This window comes from Chrysochloris asiatica, unplaced genomic scaffold (genome assembly GCF_000296735.1).
Source record: "Chrysochloris asiatica unplaced genomic scaffold, ChrAsi1.0 scaffold00280, whole genome shotgun sequence".
Taxonomy (NCBI): Eukaryota; Metazoa; Chordata; class Mammalia; order Afrosoricida; family Chrysochloridae; genus Chrysochloris; species Chrysochloris asiatica.
In genome coordinates this window covers 1,445,283-1,460,411 of record NW_006408798.1, presented here as the reverse complement: position 1 = coordinate 1,460,411, position 15,129 = coordinate 1,445,283, and the positions used below count along the sequence as shown (strand labels likewise).

Below are 15,129 nucleotides of genomic sequence, written 5' to 3'. Positions count from 1 at the left end.
AGAACCACTGATAGTTTTGAACTGCTGACTGTGAGATTAGCAGCCTGACTTGAAACCACTGTGCTACCAGAGATTAGTGGTGTGTGTGTGTGTGTGTGTGTGTGTGTGTGTGTGTGTGTGTGTGTGCGTGAGCATGTCTATATGTATATTAGCTTTTTAAACTTTGAAAATTTTTCATTACCTTTTTATTCCATATTTCCACACAATTTTTTAAGTGACCCCACAAACCCCATGCGAGTGTGTATATCAATGGCTAGAATACAATATAATGCAGAGAAGGCATCTGAAGCTCAGTTTCTGGAGTTTTCTATAGTAGAGAAATGACTGGGTACTGTGCAGATGCAAAGTGGAAGCTCAGAGGAATGACATTTGGCAAAGAGTAGCCAGGAAAGACTGAAATGGAGCATGAAAGCTCAGACCAAGATCCTTTGCTTCCTGACAGTTATGATTAAGAACTCTAAATTGCATATGTTTATGAATTTTAGATATTTTTTCTGTTCATTTTATGCTGTCAAATCCATTCCAACTCATAACAACCATTATGACAGAGTATAACTGCCCCATAGGGTTTCCCAGGCAGTAAACTTTAAAGAAACAGATTGCCACATCTTCTCTCCCACAGAGCCTTCTTACACTGGTGTTTAATCTGGATATCCACCAAAATACACAAGAGTGACTGTCTTTTAAGTATATTTTGATGAGGGCATTTAAGGTATGGTTTGTCTTTGGAGAATGTTGTAAGGCTTCTTATGAGACAGGAAACATATTATTTTATAAGTATCAAAGTTTCTTTTTCTGCTGTTAGATTTTGCTGAAATTTAAAACTTTGAGAAGTTTGACCAAAAAAATCTAGAAGAAGACCGTGGTGGGAAATAAATGCTCTCACATATTGCTGGTGGGAATTCAGAATTATATGTTCCATTGGGGATAAATTTAGCAATACCAAGCAAAAATTACATATGCCTTAAACCTTTGTTTTAATAAGCCCACTTCTAGGAATATATGATCAAATTAGACTAGCAAGAATTTTAAAAAACAAACCAAAAAACATATGCATAAAGTTTTTCACTATCACCCTATGTGAAATACCAAAAGACTGGAAACAGCATGAATTATAGCATTACTCAACTGAGAACAAGAATGAGAAATATGATTATATGCTAATATGGTATGCCCTCCAAAATATACTGGAAAGTAAAAAAAAAAAAAAAAAAAAAATTGGATCAAATTATCTTCAGATTTTACATAATCCATATCAAAAGTCCAATAGTCTTCTTTGCAGAAACAGATATGTTTGTCCTAAAACTAATATAGGTGTCAGAAGAGTCTCTGAAACTACCTTTTGAATGTAAAGAAGCGAAACCACTGAATAAATGATGAAGTAAAAAAGCTGAACACAAAATTTCACAAGACAACCTGAGAAGCAAAGTATTACAATGAATTTAACAAAGTCCTGCAGTTAGAAAACCAAAAGGAAAGAACATGCTCAGCATTTCTTAAGAGGTTAAGAACAGAAGAAAGAATTCAAGCCTCTACTTAATATTGAAGACTTCTGTGGGCAAAATATTGAAAGCTGCAACAAGCATTAAAAGAAGATTGAAGGAATATACAGAATTATTATACCAAAAAAGAACTGGTTTATTTTTAATCATTTCTGGAGATACCATAGCAGTAAGAATTGATGATATTGAAGGAAGACATTCAAGATTCACTGGAGGCACTGGTAAAAAGTAAGGCTCAAGGAATAGCCAGAATGCCATTGAAATGTCTCAATAAACTGATGCAGCACAGGAAGTGCTCACTTATCTGTGCCAAGAAATTTAGAAGACAGCTGCCTGGCCAGTCAGAAGGGGTCCATATTCATGCCAACTTCAAATAAAGGTGGCCCAACAAAATGTGGAAATCATTGAACAGTATCGTTAATATCACACACAAGTAAAATTTTGCTGAAGATAATCGAAAAACAAATGCAGCAGTACATTGACAAGGAACTGTCAGAAATATAAGCTGGATTCAGAAGAGTACAATGAATGAGGGATATCACTGCTAACTCAGATGGATCTTGGCTGCCAGTAGAGGATGCCAGAAATAAGTTAACTTGTGTTTTATTAACTATGCATAGACATTTCACAAGAAGCTATGGACAACATTGCAAAGAATGAGGAATATGGGCATAGACCAATTTGTAGTCATTAGAATAGAATAAGGGGAATGGTTTAAAATCATAAAGGTGTGCTTATGGATTTTCATCATACTTACCTTGGTGTGGCACTGCAGGTTAATGCACTGGACTGCAAGGTTGGAGGTTCAAGCTCATCAACTCATAGGAAACACTATGCAGGGTTTTTATGAGTTGGAACTGACTCGATGGCACTTAACAACAATAGCAATACTGAAAAAATAAACTGAGAAACTGGGTCATATGAAGAACATGCCATCAGGATTGTGGGAAGACTCATTAGCAACCTGAGATAAGCAAATTAAACAAGTGAAGAGGACTTAAAATATTTACTGATGAAGATCAAAGACCACAACTTTCTGTGTGGATGGCACCTCAATGCGAAGAAAACAAAAATCTTTACAAATGGACCAATAATAACATCATGATAAACAGAGAAAAGACTCAGGTTGTCAGACTTCATTTTGCTTGAATCCACAATCAGTGCTCATGGAAGCAGGATTCAAGCGATCAAAGGACAGATTACATAAAGGCAAACCTGCTGCAAAAGATTTCTTTAAGGTGTTAAAAAGCAAAGACACCACTTTGAGGACTAAAGTGCAACTGAGCCAAGTCATGGTATTTTTAGCTGCCTCATATGCACATTAAAGTTGGACAGTGAATAAGGGAGACCAGAGAATAGATGCATTTGATTATGGTGTTGGCTAAGAATACTGAAAGTACATGGACTGTCAAAGAGCAAAGACATTTGTCTTGGAGAAAGCACAACTAGAATTCTCCTTGAAATTAAAGATGAGACAATTTGGATTTTGGACGTGTTGTCAGGAGGACCAGCCCCTGGAGAAGGAACTCATTGTTGGTAAAGTGGATCCGCTTCAAAAAAGAGGAAGACCTTCAATGAGATAGATAGGTTGACACAGTGGCGGCAACAGTGGGCTCAAACATAACAGTTGAGAGGAAGGTGCAGGACCCCGCATTGTTTCGTTCTATTGTGCGTAGGGTTACTATGAGTTGGAACCAACCTGAGGGCATCTAACGCCACCACCACCATACAGATTATTAAAGAGCTCTGATGGCATAGTAGCTTACACCAAAAGGTCAACAGTTCCAACTCATCTGGTTTCTACTCCCTTGAAGATTATAATCTCAGAAATTCTAGGGAGCACTTCTAGTGTGCTTTGTGGGGTTTATTGGATGGCAATGCGTGGTATACAGATTATTTGACAACATTTGTTGAATAGTTCACCATGTGTCAAAATTAATTTTAATTGGTTGTTGCATTTCCAGTACCCCAGTTACCATTCCTCCTTACCTTCTCATCTTTGCTTTAAATTTTGACCTTTTGGTTTCATATAGATGACTTTTTAGTAGTGCACTATACTTAAGGGTTCAGTGCCATCAAGTCAATTCCGACCCATAGCGACCCTGATAGGGTTTCCAAGGAGCAGCTGGTGAGCTTGAACCACCAACCTAGCAGTTCAAACTACTTTAGCCCACTACTTAAGGGTAGTAAATTGTTAAATGTGTGTCTTCTAGCCTTAGTCTTTGTAACTCCCACCAAACAACTCTTTTCCTGATGTGTCTCAGAAAGAGAAGGTGGTAGAAGATATTGATCAGATGACATGATTCTGCTGTGGATATTAACAATGTAACTGTAAAAACCTATAATAAACTTGAAACTCTATCATTGGTGTACAAGGAGCCATCTCAAAGAACTAGGAATGGAGCATGCTCCTTGGACCCCAAGAACCTTGTACATTGAACATCCTCAACTCAGGGACAAAAAGCAGTGACACTGAAGGAGTAGCAGAGGAACAATAGCAGCAGAACCAAGACCCTGAGTACAAGACAGAACACTGGGCTTCCCAGTCATGGCGCAAGCAAAGCTGAGTGACTTTGGGCTGGGAGCTTTCTTGTAAAGTGCTTCAGTGCACTTAAGTAGGGGAGCTAGGTTTGCTGACCCACAGTGCTAGAACTGAGTGCCTTCAAGGATGAGCCTTATGGTGGAGTGGTGTGTACTGTAGGCATTTATAAGCAGTTGACTGAAACATTTGTACCCTTAGCATTTTCTGATCCTGTACTGCAGCCTGTTATTTTCCCTAATAAACCTCATAATTGTGAGCATTTTCTGTGAGTTCTTTGTGGCCATTGCAATGGATTATCATACTTAACTACAGAACAGAGAGAGTCATGGGAGGATAGTTAGTATTATATATATTCCTCCCCTCCCCCCCCCCAATGGGTAATATCCTTTATTTTGCTGTTCGGTGAGTTAAGGTGATAGTTTTGGTTCAAGGTTTCTAGAAACGTCTCAGGTGATAGACTCAAGGAGTCTAGTCTCAAGTGGTATAGAAAGTCTGGACTTCTAAAGAATCTGATTTCTGTATTTTTCTATCAGGATCCATGCATCATAGCCTTGATCAAAACAGTAGGGCAGTGTTAGTTGGGCACTGTCAAGTTCTGGTCTCAGAGTAGATGAGGTCATGGCTTATGTTGATTATTAGCCCATAGACGAATTTCTTCTTTGAGACTTTGATTTCTTTTTCACTCATGCTCCTGACAAGTAGAGACCAATACCAAAATGCAAACCAAATCCATTGCCATTCAATTGATTCGGATTCATAGTAATCTTGAATTGGGTTTTTGAGATCAAAGTCTTAATGATATCAGATAGCCTCTTCTTCTCCTGTGGAGCAGATGGTCATTTTGAATCACTGACTTGTCAGTTAGCAGCCCAGTGCTTATCCTTCAACACCACCAGAGCTCTTAGGGCTGCAATTATTATATCTAAATGCTCTTATTGGAAAAGGAATATTTATAAAAATATCAGGGAAATGTGAATAGTAACTAATTGATGAAAACAACTAGCCCTTGTTTGTTGGGTCCCATGTTATCCAAGCACTGACCTTGTCTTTCTCCTCAAGTTGTAGCATTTCAGGTTTTTTAAAAAATGTGTATTTTCTTATAGACCATCAAATCTGACTTTGGCTAAACTTGAGTTTCTTGTGTTGTAAGGTTAATTTCCTAAATTAATTAGGTGAAGTCATAATAACTTTGGGTTTTTAAAATAAATTTCACTCTACATCCACTTTGGAAATTTATTGCAGTGCCACAAGATGAAAAATACGATGGACCATTATTCCAAAGAAAGGTTTTAAAATTCAGATTTGTACTTAACTGTTGGTTCAGGGTACCCTAACCTCCTCCTTGCCCTATTAGTCAGGGATTTATTCTTACAGGAACTAAATGCTTCTCTTAAACTGTTAAAAAGCCTGCTATGTGCACTTCCTGTTGATAGTCTGAAAAACATTTTAATGGTCCATTGTTTTAGTACATAGAACAACTTTGTTTCTTAAAAGCTCTTCTATGGGGATCCCTGGCCAAAGATCAGAAATGCTCTACATTGGAATAATATCACCCAGGAGACACACAAATTGAATTTTGAGAATTAAATTGAAGAGCATTAAAATGATCATCTTATTCCCTGGCATGACGGCATGATTATATTATAAACTTTGGAAGCCTTTGTTTTACATGTTTTGAGTACAGCATGTTTGGTAAATGCATGGTTTTAGATGCAGTTTAGGTTCCACAATATCCCACTATCTGATTACTGAGCAAATTATCCAACTTCTCTATATCTTAATTCTTTCTCTGCTCCTCCACCCCCCTTGCTGATGTTGTTAGATGTTGTCGAGTAGGTTCTGACTCACAGTGACGCCATGGCAACAGAAGGACATACCGCCTCTCTTGTACCTTCCTCACAATTGTTATGTTTAAGTCTATTGCTGCAAACACATTGTCAATCCATTTTGTTGGAGGTCTTCCCTACCAGACAGCTTAAAAAAAACCAATTATGTTGATATCTATTTTATAGATCATAACACTCACCCATTTCATGTATACATTCAGTGATTTTTAGAAACTTTACTGAGTGGTTTAACTGTCACCATAAACTGGTCTTAGAAGTTGCCTGTCTCCCCCCAACACTGCCCTATAAGATCCTCAAGTGTTCAGCTGCTAGGTTTGAACCTACCAACTACTTCATGGGAGAAAGATACAGCAGTTTGCTTCCATAAATAATATAATAATTTTTGAGAAACTGGCAAACTGCTTACCAAGGTGGCTACATGATTTCCATTCCCATTAGCAATAACTGAAGGAGCTCTGGTATATATAATAGGTTACAAGTTGAGCTGCTAGCCCTAAGGTCAGCTGTTCAAATCTAGCAGCTGCTCTGTGGACGAAAGATGAGACTTTCTGCTCCCATAAAGATTGACAGCCTCAGAAACGCTATACAAGGTCACTATGGGTCAGAACCAATTCCATGGCATACGAGCACCACTACCACCAAGCAATAAGTAAGTGTTCTTATTTCTTCACATCCTCTTGGTCTTATTATAGCTATTCAAATGGGTTTGAAATATGTGATTCAATTTTCTTTTCTCTGGAGTCTTTTGGATAAGCATTGGACCGTAGGTTTGATTTGCACCTGAAGGTTGTTGGTTCAAACTCACCAGCTGCTCCTAAGAAACTCTGTACAGGCTTGCTATGAGTCAGAACCAACTTAACAACAACAACGATTAACAAATTGAACATCTTTTTATGTGCTTATTAGCTGTTAGTGTATCTTCTTTGGTGAAATGTCTTTTCATTTTCCTATTCATTAATTGGGTTGTTTATCTTCATACTGGGTTGCAATAGTTCTTTACAAACTCTGAATATAATCCTTTATTGGATATGTGTTTTATAAATACTTTCTTCCAATCTGTTACTTGTCTTTTCATTATCTTATGCTTTTGGAAATGCATGCGTTTTAATTCTTGATGAAGTCCAATTTATCAGTTCATTCTTTTCTAGACTGTGCTTTTGATGTTCGATCTTTGAAATTTTTGCCTAATCCAAAGGTCTCAAAGAATTTATAAACCCACCAAGTTGATTTTACAACTTATTAATATGTTAGGAACAACAGTCAACAATATGGAAAACACTGCATTGGAAAGTACTGTCATCTCTTCCAACCTGTAGATTCAAATTTATCTTAAGATGACCTCTAAGAAGGCAGTTTCAAGTATATGGGTGATATTTTTTGAGTTTGGGGTTGCAATACCAATTAAAAATATATATAACTTCTGGTAGCATAGTGGGTTATGAGTTGGGCTGCTAACCACAAGGTCAGCAGTTTGAAACTATCAGCCACACCTTGGGAGAAAGATAAGGCTTTCTGTTCCCTTAAAGGTTTGCAGCCTCAGAAATCCTATACAAGATCGCTATGAGTTGGAACTGACACCATAGCACACTACCACCAGTAATTTACAAGGAACCCTGTAATATTAAGAATTGCTAACCAAAATGGTGATTAGAACCTACCCAGCTGCTCTGCAGAAGAAAGACCTGGTGATTTCCTTCCATATATATTGCAGCCAAGAAAATCCTATGGAGCAGTTCCACTCTAGGTCCCCATGAGTTGAAATCCAATTGATGATATCTGACAACAATTTAAATCAGACCCACTCAATGCTGTGTCTTAACCTTTCTTCTCTCTCTCTTTTTTTTTATAGTTCATTTTTCTTCCCATAACTATTAGTAGAATGTACATTCCAGATAGTGTTGCACTGGTAGTTAATAGTGACTAAAATATGTCTAATTGAGAAAGAAAGAAGTTATTCTAAAGCACACAGGTAAATAATTTTCAATTATGTTAAATGATGTGAATAAAATTACAGCATTGCATGTAACAGGGATTCTGATCTAATCAAGAGTATCAGAATGGTCTTTGGTGACACTGAGTCCTGAATGATGAAAAAAAAAAAAACAACTCTGTAAACAGTGGATGCAGACAGCAGTTACAGAGCTTCATAAGCATTTAAGGCTGCAGCGGACTTGAGTTAGGTGAGAAATGGATGACCAACGTGACTGGAATGCAGAAAGCAAGCAGTAAGGATCTTCAAGATAAAGCTAGAAATATAAACAAGGGTCAGAGCAAACAGGAAAGAGCTGAAAGGATTTACTAGACTGAATAACCTGATAAAGCTTACATTTTAAATTACAACTGCAATATGGAAAGTGGACTGGAGAAGCCCATGATTATACAGAAAAAGCTGGGAACAGCCTATTCAGTAATCTGGGTCAAGCATGATGGAGTAGAATGGTGGTCTGTTATTACTTATCTTCTCTCTCACTCACTGGGCATACTTTGCAATGAATTTCACATGCACTGGGCTCGACTTGTTAATTTTGGAGCTGTCAACCAAGAAATAACTGTTATGATATGGCATATGAAAAAAATATGTATGGCAATGGAACTGTCAGTTCTGTGATAAATGTTTGAAGTACAATGAAACTCTTCCTCTTATAGTAGGGTAAACCAGATTACGATATAAATTGCTTATTTTGGTTATCACCAAGCATATTTTACTGAGTGTGGTTCTGGGAAATCAAATACTATCATCCCTCCCTCTGAGAGTTGAGAATCCAAGATAGACGGCTAGAGATATGACACGCTGAAGAAGAAAGATGTTTTTTATCAGCTAAAGTTGACTGCATAATTAAAAAAATGTATATTTATACTATGCAAGGGAAGCCAGTTGCCTTTAGCCTAGATTCTTCTCTACTTGATTAATACTGGCCTGCACAGTTGAATACTGTTGTTAATTTGCCAGAACTGACACCTTTATTAGTCTGTTCTTTGATTTAAGAATAGCTTAACCCAAGACCCTATAAAATGATTCATTTAGACTTAATTTAATAAAATAAAATAAATAAAAACACTGCCCCTCCATGGAGGTAAGTAGAGTAGCAGGAGAAGAGTCCTCTAGTTTTTCATCAAGTTTCTGTATTACACCCAATTTCTGAGTGGGGGTGGGGGAGTCTTAGCACAGCCAACAGCAGGGAGAGAGTATCTGCTCTATATGCTACACTACTCTGATTATGTTGTTTTCCATTAGTTTTGTTTGTTTAGCACTCTCTTCTCCTTTCTTATGTTTCCCAGCCCCCACCCACCTCACCATCTCTATCTATCCCATCTGCCACTCAGCCCATAGCATTCATCTTCCCTGATATATTAGCTGAGAGCAGCCAAAGGTAAATGTACAAGAGGTCCCAGGTAGGATTACATTTTAATCAGTACAATGTTGGTTACTGAAAGGTTTGTAAAAGATAACAAATAGAATTTATAATGATGCAATTAGAAGCATTTTGAACCAAATTGGTAAACTCATGGACCTTTCCTGGTCCTGTCTATTGGTCCATTAAACTGATGCAAGAACTTGCCAGGCCACCATGGCCTCAAAGCAAATATTAGCATTTTCTAGCAGGGAAAAACAAGGACACACTCCTCAGATTTTACAATAAGCACTCTGTTTCTGTTGATTCCTCCACAGGCTTAATTTCTGATATCTTCTGTGAGAATCAGTCTTCACTGGTACACAAAATTTTATTTATCTAACAAGTAAACATCAGGGACAATTAGTCTTTTAAAAAATGTTATCACCTCAGCACAAAAGGAATACACTGAAAGGTATGCAAGAATAAAAGACAACGTTGACAACTAAACAAATCTGAAATAATAGTAATAAACAACAACCTATGACTGCATACATACGTATGTAAGATGAATAGGTATGAGATGACATGGATGTACACCCACAAGCATATACTTGTATGGATATGTTTGTTGTTAGGTTCCATTGAGTTAATACCGACTAACAGTGACCATATGCACAGCAATACAAAACACTGCCTGGTCCTGTGCCAACCTCACAATCATTGCTATGTTTGAGCCCATCACTGCTGCCATTGTGTAAGTCTATCTTGTTGGGGGTCTTCACTCTTTTTCTCTGACCCTCCATTTTAACAAACACAATATCCTTTTTCAAGGACTAGTCCCTCCTGAAAATATGTCCAAAGTAGGAGGGAGGAAGTCTGGCCATCCTGGTTTCCAGGAAGCATTCTGGCTGTACTTCTTCTAACACAGATTGATTTGTTCTTTTGGCATTCCATGGTACTTTTAATATTCTCCTCTAACACCATAACTCCAATGTAGCAAATCATCTGGTTCTCCTTATTCAATGTCCTCATTGAACTGACATATCTGCTCTTCAACACTTTAAAGAGGTGTGTAGCAGATTTGCATAATGTAATATGTCTTGATTTCTTGACTGCTGCTTCCATGAGAGTTGATGGTTGATCTGAGCAAAATGAAGGCTTTGACAACTTCAATTTTTTTCTCCATTTATATGGGTGCTATTTATTGATCCAGTGGTGAGGCTTTTTGTTTTTTTCCCCATACTGAAAACTGTGGTCTTTGATCTTCATCAGTAAGTATTTTAAGTCCTATTGGCTTTCAGCAAGCAAGGTTGTATCATCTGCATGCTTCATGTTGTTAATGAGTCTTCCTCCAATCCTAATGCCATGTTTTTCTTCATATAATCCAGCTTCTTGGATTCTTTGCTCAGCACACAGATTGAGTAAGTATGGTGAAAGAATACATTCTGGTATGCAGAATTTTAAACCATTGTCTTACCTTATTCTGTTTGAACAACTGCCTCTTGGTCTATGCACAGGTTCCTCATGAGTACAATTAAGTGTTATGGAATACTCATTCTCTGCAATGCTGTCCATAGTTTATCATGATCCACACAATTGAAAGTCTTTTCATAGTTAATAAATCACAGGTAAACATCTTTCTGGCATTTCAGCCAAGATCCATCTGATATTAGCAATGATATCCCACATTCCACATCCTCTCTGAATCTGGCTTGAACATCTGGAAGTTCTTGTCAGTATATGGTTGCAGCCATTTTTAAATTATCTTTAGCAAACTTTTGCTTGCACGGGATATTAATGATATTGTCCAATGATTTCCACATTCTGTTGGCTCATATCTGTTTGGAATGAGCACAAATATGGATCTCTTTCTGTCAGTTGGCCAGATAGTTGTCTTCCAAATTACCTGGCATAGATGAGTGAGTGCCTCTAGTGCTGCATCAGTTTGTTGTAAGATTTCAATTTGTATTCCATCAATTCTTAAGCATTGTTCTTTGCCAATGTCTTCAATGCACCTTCAATATCATTGGCTCTTGATCATATGCTACTTTTTCAAATGGTTGAGCATACCAAATCTTTCTGGTTCCATGAATCTGTATATTCCCCCCATCTTCTTTTGACACTTTCAGCATCATTCAATATTTTCCCCATGTTGTTGCTGTTGTTAAGTGCCAATGAGTCAGTTCCAACCCATAGCAACAGTCAGGAAATTAAATGACTTATGGCTTTAGTCAAGTCTTCTGCAAAGGATCTCTTTGAAATTTTTAGAAGCCAAGATGTCACTTTGAAGACTAATGTGTGCCTGACCCATGTTATGATATTTTCAATTGCTTCATATGCATGAGAAACCAGGAATTAATAAGGACTGCCAAAATAATGAACAAATCATTGTTCTAAAAAGCACAGCCAGAAGACTCCTTAGAAGCGAGGATAATGAAACTTTATTTCATGTACATTAGCTATGTCGTCAGGAAGTACCAGTCCTCAGTGGGCTGATGAAAAAAAAGACCCTGATGAGATGACTGACACAGTGATGTTAGCGATGAAAATCAGACAAAAGGGCTATTGTGAGGATTGCCTAGGACTGGCCAATGTTTCATTCTGTTGTACATTGCTATGAGTTGGAACCAACTTGATGACATCTAACAAGAAGAACATTTCTGCATATGTACTTGTATGTATATATGTACATATATACATGTAAATATATACAGTTAGTGGACCCCCTGTGTGGCACCGTAGGATCAGCACTGGACTTTGAATCACAAAGTCAGCAGTTCAAACCCACCATCTGCTCTTCAGAAACCCTATACAGGGTAGCTATGGGTCAGAGCCCAGTGGATAGGATTTAATAATAACAACATAGTAGAGTACACAGGGGGCTAAGTTATGATAAATTCTTAGCCATAATCAAACACCTTTAGGGAATTAATCACCACATTTCAGGGCTTAGGACCATAGACTCCATATTGATGTTGTTAAGTACTGCTGAGTTGATTGTGACTCATAGTGAGTCTCTATAGTTTTTCCAAGGTTGTAAATCTTTACAAGAGCAAAAAACCTAATCTTCTTCCCATAGAGTAGACTCAAACCACTGACCTTGTTTATAACAGTCCAGTGCTTATCCTACAGAGCCACAGTGCTCCCTATAGGCCCTATAAACTAAGTCAATTGGCATATCATATTCAATAAAGACAATGCTCTACGTTCTATTTTGATAAGTAGTGACTGGAATCTTAAAACCTTGCAACAAGCCCCCTAAAATACCAACATTGGTCTCTTTCTGTCTGAGCAACAAAGAGTGAAAAAAAAAAAAAAAAATCGAAGACTCAAGGAAACAATTAGGACCAAGGGCTAAAGGACCACAGTCTCCACAGATAATGCCAAGCTACCTTTACTGACTGTTCTGTTCAGGATGAGAATAGAAGGTCCTGGACAGAGTAGTAGGATTGAAAAATAAAAGAAAAAAAGAACTTATTGGTCTGATGGGAAAAAAAAAAAAAGGACTTATTGGTCCGATGGAAAAAAGGACTTATTCGCCCGATGGAAACTGATGGAATCGCTAAGACTATGGTCCTCAGACACCATTCAGACCTGGAATGAAATCAACTCTTATGATCACCCTTAGTCAAACAATAGGCAGCATTATAAAATGAACAGTAATAGCTGTGAGGAATGTACTTCTCAGAATATCATCCAAAAACCAATTTCAGAAAGCAAGAAAGGGCAGGGAAAATGGGTGAATGGAAATGGGGAACGTAGGGAGAAAGTGAGAAAAGTTCTGTTACATTGAGGGGTTTAGAACTAACGTCACAAACCAAAATGTGTACAAATTATTGAATGGGAAAGTTATTTGCTCTGTAAACTTTCACGCAAACTGCAATAATTTATTTTTATTTTACTGTCTCGGGTTAATGCTTCATTGAGTCTCTCCTTTCTCTTTCTAAGTTCCTTCTTCTCCTTTGGTACAATGATAATTATAAATAAGAAAATGTACTAAGTACCTTCTCCCATCATTGATATTCTACATTATTTCCTGAGCAAATAATTAGCCATTAGGAATCTGGTAGCACCCTGAGTGCTGTTTGCAGGCACTTAATTCTTTCATTCAAATGAAACTTCAAAATGTCATCTCAATAACATTATTTGCCTAAAGAAATATGCCAAAACAATGTTGACACAGAGAGTTTTATTGTGACTAGAAATCTTGTCTGTGCTTCGATAGAAAAAACAAAAAACCACAAACCATAGCTGAAGGGATGCATTTTTATAGGAGGCTCTTTGCACATTTGTGAAGCATTCCATATTTTTTGGAGTCCTGGTGTGGTACTGTGAGTTAATGCACTGTACTGCAAAGTCAAACTGCAAGGTCGATGGTTCAAGCTCATGAGCCGCTTCTCAGAAATCATATATAGAGTCTCTATGGGTCAAAACTGATTCAATGGCACTTAACAACAACAGCAACTTTACACATAGTAGAGGCCAGTTCTGCTCTCCTCGATCTCATTTCTTCTTCCAGTCCCTCAGTTCCACCTCCTTCAGGTGTGAAGCCCTTATGGACTTGTGGCTGTAGAGTCAACTCTGACTCATGGTGACCCCATGCACAACAGAAAGAATGTCTACTTCCCCTTACCCATCTTCAGCAACTGTATGAGTCTTTGCCAGATTGTACCTCCTAATTAAATTGGTTCAATGATCTCCAAATGCCTTTTCTTGGGATGTGGCTTTTGCCCTCTCCAGGCCCAAGCTTCCCAGTCATGCCTGTTATTTTAACAGATCCAAACTATCTCCCTTTTCTCACTCACCCATGTGTTGTATCATGTTTGTGCTTAAATACAGTTTTTTTCTCTTTCAAATCTTACTTTTATACTTTCAGCTCCACCATTTATTATATGTGTGACATTATTCAAGCTACTTAAACTTCCCTGGATCTTGATTTTCTCATTTGTAAAGTGAGACCATCAGAGGAGCATTGTGAGGACCAACTGGGATAGTGCCTGGACAGTATTTCTGAGCCTTGTTTTTAAAAGTCACACAAACAAAACATCAGGGGATGCTGTGATTAGTTGCATTGAGTTGACTTTGACTCGTGATGATTCCATGTGCAATAGAAAGGAGCATTGCCCAGCCCTGCACCATCTTCACAATTGTCGGGATGCACAAGTGCATTATTGCCTTCCAAACAACGGGCTCATCTTCCACCAATATATTGGTAGCGTTCGTTGTAATTCATATAGTTTTCTTTGCCTAACATTCAGAAATCAATTGCCAGGCCTTTTTTTCCTAGTTTGTCTTAGTATAGAAACCCTCCTGAAATCTGTGCACCATGAGCAACACTGCTGGTATTTGAAGTACTGACGGCATAGCCTCCAACATTATAGCAACAAACAAGTCACAAACTGACAAACACGAGATGGGAGGGATGCTAGCTGCTATTATTATTATCAACATCCTTCATAATTTAGCTCAAGTTCCACCTTTGCTAAGGCACTTTCTCTTACCTCCCCAGCTCTCATGTTGAGTAAATGATTTCCTTTGATTGTGTACTTAATTCTTTATTACCCTTTTTATATCTTTTTTTTTTTATTGTTCACATGGGCATAGTTTGCTATGATGTTGCTGGGCAAAGAAGTTGTTAGCAGGAAAAATTAGGAATAATAATGATTCAAGGATCTTCGTAACTCATATTTTATGGATCTCCTCCAAAAGTATGACTAGGATATGTTTGTTAATGATAAATGGAAAAATGGGATTGGCATAGCTAATTATTAATGAGTATTTCCACTATTTCAGGGCTGGTACTAGCTACCATACTTTTCTTGTTTATTCTTTACCATGATCACATGTGGTAAGTATTCTTATCCTCATTTTACATATGAGAAAACTAAGGACCTAGTAATAGC

The 15,129-nt window shown here is 37.6% G+C and overlaps 1 protein-coding gene across 1 annotated transcript in view; it reads left to right on the top strand.

Moving 5' to 3' along the window:
* The window catches only part of STK32A (serine/threonine kinase 32A), a 165,230-nt gene that overhangs the window by 30,528 nt on the left and 119,573 nt on the right, over positions 1 to 15,129 (top strand). The gene's annotated exons all lie outside the window — the stretch shown is intronic.